Below are 8564 nucleotides of genomic sequence, written 5' to 3'. Positions count from 1 at the left end.
TTCTTTTTGCTTTTAGTTTTAGGAAAATTATAAACTTTCTGTTACTGCCATTACTTTTCAAATTTGAAAACACTTTTTTTGTTTTTTTGTTTTCTTTCTTACTTTATTTATTTTATTTTGTTTCTACTTACAACAAAATACTTATTGTTGCTATTTTTAATTATTACGAGGGCCGAACCATAAGACATTAAAGCATTTCAAATGAACTCTGAAAAAGTTGAAAGTTGGCATGGTATCATAAATTGACCCACACATAGCATGTGCATATACAAAACGGACAATGGTATCATACTCGTCAGTTACAAAGTTGGCATGGTATCATCATAATAGTTGCGGGAGAAAGTCTTCACTTTTTCTTCGCTTGTGTCATTTGCTTATTGCGCCGTAACCATGGATAATCTTCATCGTTTATCAGGATGCTGGGGTTAGCCTTGACTTTGAAGGGAGGAATTTCATGAAACTTTTCATAATCTTCAGACATGTCTGTCTTGTCCTCCACTCCCATGATGTCCCTTTTTCCTGAAAGAACTATGTGGTGCTTTGGCTCATCGTATGATGTATTCGCTTCCTTATCTTTTCTCTTTCTCGGTATGGTAGACATGTCCTTCACATAGATAACCTGTGCCACATCATTGGCTAGGACGAACGGTTCGTCAGTGTACCCAAGATTTTTCAGATCCACTGTTGTCATTCCGTACTGTGGGTCTACCTGTACCCCGCCTCCTGACAGATTGACCCATTTGCACTTAAACAAAGGGACCTTAAAATCATGTCCGTACTCAAGTTCCCATATGTCCACTATGTAACCATAATATGTGTCCTTTCCCCTCTCGGTTGTTGCATCAAAGCGGACACCGCTGTTTTGGTTGGTGCTCTTTTGATCTTGGTCAATCGTGTAAAATGTATTCCCATTTATCTCGTATCCTTTCCAAATCGTAACAGTCGAAGATGGTCCCCTGGACAACAAGTACAGCTCATCACAAACAGTGTTGTCACCTCTGAGACGTGCTTCCAACCAACTGCTGAAAGTCCTGATGTGTTCACATGTAATCCAGTCGTCGCACTGCTCCGGGTGTTTGGAGCGCAGACTGTTCTTGTGTTCATCGACATATGGGGTCACCAAGGTAGAGTTCTGTAGAACTGTGTAGCGTGCTTGAGACCAAGAATATCCGTCCCTGCATATTATTGAGTCCCTTCCAAGCGTGCCCTTTCCAGTCAGTCTCCCCTCATACCGTGATTGAGGGAGACCTATCTTCTTAAGGCCAGGAATGAAGTAAACACAAAACCCTATGACATCCTCTGTTTGATGGCCCATGGAGATGCTTCCTTCTGGCCTAGCGCGGTTACGGATATATTTCTTTAGGACTCCCATGAACCTCTTAAAGGGGTACATATTATGTAGAAATACGGGGCCAACTAGATTAACTAGGACGTGCGTCATGATATTGTAGAAGGATGGTGGGAACACCAGCTCGAAACTGACAAGACATTGCACCACATCACTCCTTAGCCTTGGTATGATTTCTGGATCGATCACCTTATGAGAGATTGCATTGAGGAATGCACATAGCTTCACAATGGCTAATCGGGCGTTTTCCGGTAGAAGCCCCCTCAATGCAACCGGAAGCAGTTGCGTCATAATCATGTGGCAGTCATGAGACTTTAGGTTCTGAAATTTTTTCTCTACCATATTTATTATTCCTTTTATATTCGACGAGAAGCCAGTCGGGACCTTCATACTAAGCAGGCATTCAAAGAAGATTTCCTTCTCTTCTTTGGTAAGAGCATAGCTGGCAGGACCTTCATACTGCTTTGGAGGCATGCCGTCTTTTTCGTGCAAATGTTGCAGGTCCTCCCGTGCCTCAGCTGTATCTTTTGTCTTCCCATACACGCCCAAGAAGCCTAGCAGGTTCACGCAAAGGTTCTTCGTCACGTGCATCACGTCAATCGAAGAGCGGACCTCTAGGTCTTTCCAGTAGGTTAGGTCCCAAAATATAGATTTCTTCTTCCACATGGGTGCGTGTCCCCCAGCGTAACTCGGAACAGCTAGTCCGCCGGGACCCTTTCCAAAGATTACGTGTAAATAATTGACCATAGCAAGTACGTGATCACCGGTACGCATGGCGGGCTTCTTCTGGTGATCTGCCTCGCCTTTGAAATGATTGCCTTTCTTTCGACATTGATGGTTGGTCGGAAGAAATCGACGATGGCTCAGGTACACATTCTTCCTGCAGCTTGCCAGGTATATACTATCGGTGTCAATTAAATAGTGCGTGCATGCATGGTATCCCTTGTTTGTCTGTCCTGAAAGGTTACTGAGAGCGGGCCAATCGTTGATGGTCACGAACAGCAACGCCTTTAGGTAAAATTCCTCCTGTTTGTGCTCATCCCACGTACGTACACCGTTTCCATTCCACAGCTGTAAAAGTTCTTCAACTAATGGCCTTAGGTACACATCAATGTCGTTGCCGGTTTGCTTAGGGCCTTGGATGAGAACTGGCATCATAATGAACTTCCGCTTCATGCACATCCAAGGAGGAAGGTTATACATACATAGAGTCACGGGCCAGGTGCTGTGATTGCTGCTCTGCTCCCTAAAAGGATTAATGCCATCCGCGCTTAAAGCAAACCATACGTTCCTTGGCTCACTTGCAAACTCATCCCAGTACTTTCTCTCAATTTTTCTCCACTGCGACCCGTCAGCGGGTGCTCTCAACTTCCCGTCTTTCTTACGGTCCTCACTGTGCCATCGGATCAACTTGGCATGCTCTCTGTATCTGAACAGACGTTTTAACCGTGGTATTATAGGATCATACCACATCACCTTCGCAGGAACCCTCTTCCTGGGGGGCTCGCCGTCAACATCACCAGGGTCATCTTGTCTGATATTATACCGTAATGCACCGCATACCGGGCATGCGTTCAGATCCTTGTACGCACCACGGTAGAGGATGCAGTCATTAGGGCATGCATGTATCTTCTGCACCTCCAATCCTAGAGGGCATACGACCTTCTTTGCTGCGTATGTACTGTCGGGCAATTCGTTATCCTTTGGAAGCTTCTTCTTCAATATTTTCAGTAGCTTCTCAAATCCTTTGTCAGGCACATCATTCTCTGCCTTCCACTGCAGCAATTCCAGTACGGTACCGAGCTTTGTGTTGCCATCTTCGCAATTGGGGTACAATCCTTTTTTGTGGTCCTCTAACATGCGATCGAACTTCAGCTTCTCCTTTTGATTTTCGCATTGCTTCCTTGCATCGAGAATGACCCGGCGGAGATCATCATCATCGGGCACATCGTCTGGTTCCTCTTGATCTTCAGCAGCTTCGCCCGTTGCAGCATCATCGTGCACATCGTCTGGTTCCTCTTGATGTTTAGTAGCATCACCATATTCAGGGGGCACATAGTTTTCATCGTACTCTTCTTCTTCGCCGTCTTCCATCATAACCCCTATTTCTCCGTGCCTCGTCCAAACATTATAGTGTGGCATGAAACCCTTGTAAAGCAGGTGGGTGTGGAGGATTTTCCGGTCAGAGTAAGACTTCGTATTCCCACATATAGGGCATGGACAACACATAAACCATTCTGCTTGTTTGCCTCAGCCACTTCGAGAAAATCATGCACGCCCTTAATGTACTCGGAGGTGTGTCTTGAACCGTACATCCACTGCCGGTTGATCTGCGTGCATTATATATAATTAAGTGTGTCCAAAATCATTACAGAACACTAAAACCAAATTAATAGAAGTTCATCATCACACTAAAACCAAAGTACATACATAGTTCTCATCTAACAACATAAAGCTCTGCAGAGCATCTAAATTAATTAAACCATACACTGAAACTATGTAAAACATTTCAATGCGAAAACAAATGCGATCATAATCGCAACCAATGTAACAACTGATCCAACGGCATAATGATACCAAGCCTCGGTATGAATGGCATATTTTCTAATCTTTCTAATCTTCAAGCGCATTGCATCCATCTTGATCTTGTGATCATCGACGACATCCGCAACATGCAACTCCAATATCATCTTCTCCTCCTCAATTTTTCTAATTTTTTCCTTCAACAAATTGTTTTCTTCTTCAACTAAATTTAACCTCTCGACAATAGGGTCGGTTGGAATTTCCGGTTCAACAACCTCCTAGATAAATAAAATCTATGTCACGTTGGTCGGCATAATTGTCATAAACAATAAATGAACCAATAGTTATGAAAAGATAATATATACCACATCCGAATCATAGACAGGACGAGGGCCGACGGGGGCGGATACCAAAACCATCGCACTATATAAGATGCAATAATAAAAGTAAGAAAATTATACAAGTATCTATATAAACATACAAGTAAGAGGCTCACCACGGTGGTGCCGGCGACGAGATCGGCGCGGGCGATCGACGGCGGTGAAGACGGGGACGGGACGTGACGGACCGCTAAACCTAGACAAATATTGAGGAAAATGGAGCTTGGAGGTGGAGCTTGGAGAGGAGAAAGCTTAAGTAGTGTGGCTCGGGCATTCCATCGAACACCTCATGTGCATAGGAGGTGAGCTAGAGCACCACAAAGCTCCCTCCTCGCATGCCACGAAAAACAGAGCAGTGAGAGTGCTCTGCTTGCGGGGTATATATAGGCAACTAATTGGTCCCGGTTCGTGGCTTGAACCGGGACTAAAGGGAAGCCTTTGGTCCCGGTTCAGGCGACCAACCGGGTCCAATGGTGGTGGGCCAGGAGCAAGGCACATTGGTCCTGGTTCGTCCCACCAACCGGGACCAAAAGGTCCAGACGAACCGGGACCAATGGCCCACGTGGCCCGGCCGGCCCCCGGGGCTCACGAACCGGGTCCAATGCCCCCATTGGTCCCGGTTCTGGATTGAACCGGGACTAATGGGCTGACCCGGCCTGGACCATTGCCCCCTTTTCTACTAGTGCGACGGCGGCGGCTGGATCTGGCTAAGTGGCCAGTGAGGATGATGGCTTCACCCCCCAATCAAAGTCAACCGGCCACTTCCATTGGGCGTCGCCATGTTCTTCCTCACGCGTCGCCGACCGGCGGCGAGAAAGAGGACATCGTGAGGCTCGAGGAGGTTGCCATCACCACCGGCGAAGAGAACGACGACCTCCTACTCGATATGTAAGCCGTCGTTACTTCTATTGATCTGACCGGATCGGATCCTGCTCGTTTGTATCCGTATGTTTTCATGCATGGATTTCACTTTAGTTCATAAAAAAGTGATGTACTAAATTTTACTTTCAACATATATCAGGACAACTCAGCCGTGAACTTTAAAAGAGCAAACAAGGTTCTGGTATTGGAGTCTGGGCTGGTAATTTCTGATTATCTTCACTTGAATGTGTAAAGTTTTGTTTAATCCATTTTCCTTTTGTTACTTGTGTTTGCACGTCTCTTAACCAGACAAACATTTGACACCTGAAGCCTTCCTGTGTAGGTGGGAAAGTGATTCAAGAAATTTATATAGTGTTACCTGAATGCACAAGAGTTGCTGCCGGGACTCCATTGGTACAGGTACAGGGCTTGTTAATATGCCATGCTAATGCAATTTAACGTATGACACACTAACCAGCCATAATATTTAATTAGATAATGTGTTGTGCAATGTTTGACATTCTTGTCTGCAGTTCATGGCAATAATTTCAGTACTTGAGCTTCCATAATCCATAATCCATAGTAGTCTTTTGGTCTGCTTAGTTGTCAATTATACAGTTGGAAAAACAATTGCATATTTATTACTCTTCCCAGGTGTGTCCAGAGATCTAATGCTTCGACACTGCAGATGTCTCTGCTAAATGGTTTGTTCGATCGCATGGGATGTGCTAATGGAGATGGCGAGGAAGACAAGTAGAGATGTGTGATGGTAAGGGGTTAACTAAATTAATCATGCAACATTTGTTTGCTATGTGATCTGGGAATTATATCTTACAGATTGCCTTTCGTCTCCCTTTTGATTAGTACTCTTGTCATCTACATGGATAGATTCTTCTGTCCTAAATCACGTGGAGGGTTGCGATCACTGTACGGGCACCTAAATTACTCCTTCTGCTTGACTATAGGAGATTTATACGCGTTGCTCAAGTATGTCATGAGGTAATTTACTATCTTCAATGGTTCCCAACTACTATGAATGGTAATTTACTATATCCATCCGATGCTCATGTTGATCTCGTAGTGTAGTCTAGGTTTATGTATTTGGTAAATATTATTTTCCCATGAATTTTCTGTACTAGATAAGAAAGGTTAGTTTGCAATACGAGGCCATTTGCTATTTTAAGGGGATCTCTGTACTGGATAAGCAAATTATGTATGTACCATTTTTGTATAGCCATTTCTTCCTTTTGACTATTGTGTTTAGACTTTGGACTTCCAAATTAGATCTATGGTCTACAATGTTAAGTTCAGAAGCAAGTTCTGTACTGTCTTTTTTTCTGTAGATCTCTCTTGTCTCATATATTAGAGTGGGGCAACTTTGCAATCACTCATGGATAAATGAAGCTGTCAAGCACTTGTGCTTTTGCTTTTGTGATTCCATTTACTTCTTCGTAACAACACACTTCTACAGTCTTTTGTGACATAAACATTTAGACAACTAGGCGTGATGTGTTGTGAACTCATGACTGCTAGCCCTTTTTTGTTTTTTTGGTTTTCCACTTTGGGTACATAAGAAGTCAATAGTTTTTAGCACAAGGTTTATTTTATTTTATTTTATTTACCAGGTTAGCAAAGGACTTGAGTATACATGAAAGTATAAGCACCATGATTTATTCAGATGCTTGACACTTGACAGTATCCGAGATGCCGCGGCAAGGTCTGGTGTAGTGTTTTACAATGTTGTCATTTCTTCAATTTGCAAAAAATGGGAAACTGATCGTGCCATTGATTTATTTCGCCCACATGGTGTTGATTATTTCATAATTCATTATTTTTATTAACATATTCATGTGAAGTGTAATCTTGAATGTTGCAGACTATACCATCTGAAATGTCCTTTATTAATAACTGTTGGAGTGTATATCCTTCGTTAGAGTGAGTACGAAAAACTGAACCAAAGAGGGAATGTAATGTTGTCAGCGAGGATGGGATTCTTATGCCTCAGGTTTCCCTTTGTATCATTGAGACTTGAGAGTAGATTGTAGGGTAATACATTCTACATGCATGTGTGTTGTAGTTGTAGCAAGTTAGACAAGGTACCCCGCTAATGCCGAGAGTATGGAGCCGATGAAGGCTATCAACAACAAGCTTCCGGGTGCGTGCACGTAGATGAATTTCTCGTTTTTGGAATAGCCATATTGAATAAGTAGTCTAATTGACTTCCTTGTTGTTTGTTTATTGATATGCAGAGGAGAACGGTCTAACCTATAGCCCAGATCAGGTTCTCTAAGCAGTGCATTACACAAGCTATGCTTGCTCTTTTCTCACGTGGTGATGTGGCAAAGTTATCATCCTTGTACATTAATTTTTTAGGACAAATACTTTTCATACTAGCTTAGACAATACCATGAAAATAGCAGCACCAAGTGGTTATCATGTACTCCTTTTGTTGTCCCCAGTTCTTAAAAGTTAGCAGATTGCTTCCAAATGTATTGTAGCACATTTGGTTGTGATGATGCAGGTCTACAAACAGTTCTGAACATAAGCACTAGAAAATATTTTTGTTGCGATGACCATATAAGCAAATAATGTGTATCTCCATTGCTCATGTTTGATATTCATTCCTAATAGTATGCTTGTGTTATTGCTTGGTACATATTGTAGTTTTATTTGTTTAATACTCCCTCCGTTCCTAAATATTTGTCTTTTTAGAGACTTCAAATGGACTACCACATACGGATGTATATAGACATATTTTGAAGTGTAGATTCACTCATTTTGCTCCGTATGTAGTCATTTGTTGAAATCTTTAGAAAGACAAATATTTAGGAACGGAGGGAGTATTTTTGAATCATTGACCCGCCTTTCTCATCATTCTACCTAGAGTATGGTGATGTACAAAGCTCTTGATATATGTAGTGTGGTTGATTAAGAAATGTACCAAAAAGTGAGTGCAACTTATATTAAGTTATACTCACGAGTCTTGATGTTGATTGAATTGAAACTTTAAAATGACTATAATTGATATTTGAAAATGTTATCCAAGGGTAGTTGCATTCTGATGCTTTACATCCTCTGGATGTCTTTCCTGAATTTATGGTACCTACACAAACATATCCTTTTATCTAGCATTACACTGCCCTTTACTTCTCATTCACTTTCTGTATGATGCACTGCTTTCGGGTTATGGAGACATATCCCAAGGACTGCATCCATCCACATGATGTCGCATTACCAATCAAACATGCAGATGGTGATGTCTCCCTCATTTCCTGCCTCATTGAAAGAACTGCCAAGAAGGCCATCATCACAACAAATTGCCAGAGCTTTGTCGTGAAACCAACATCAAAGAAGGTGACATTTGCCTTCTACTTCAGAAACCAGGCAAGGCATTCCATGTAGGTTCCTACCGGTCTCTCTTATACCTGTTACATATGCTTCATCGAGCAACT

Source organism: Triticum aestivum, chromosome 6B, assembly GCF_018294505.1.
Source record: "Triticum aestivum cultivar Chinese Spring chromosome 6B, IWGSC CS RefSeq v2.1, whole genome shotgun sequence".
In the NCBI taxonomy this organism is placed as follows: domain Eukaryota; kingdom Viridiplantae; phylum Streptophyta; class Magnoliopsida; order Poales; family Poaceae; genus Triticum; species Triticum aestivum.
Note: the sequence above shows the minus strand (reverse complement) of the source record.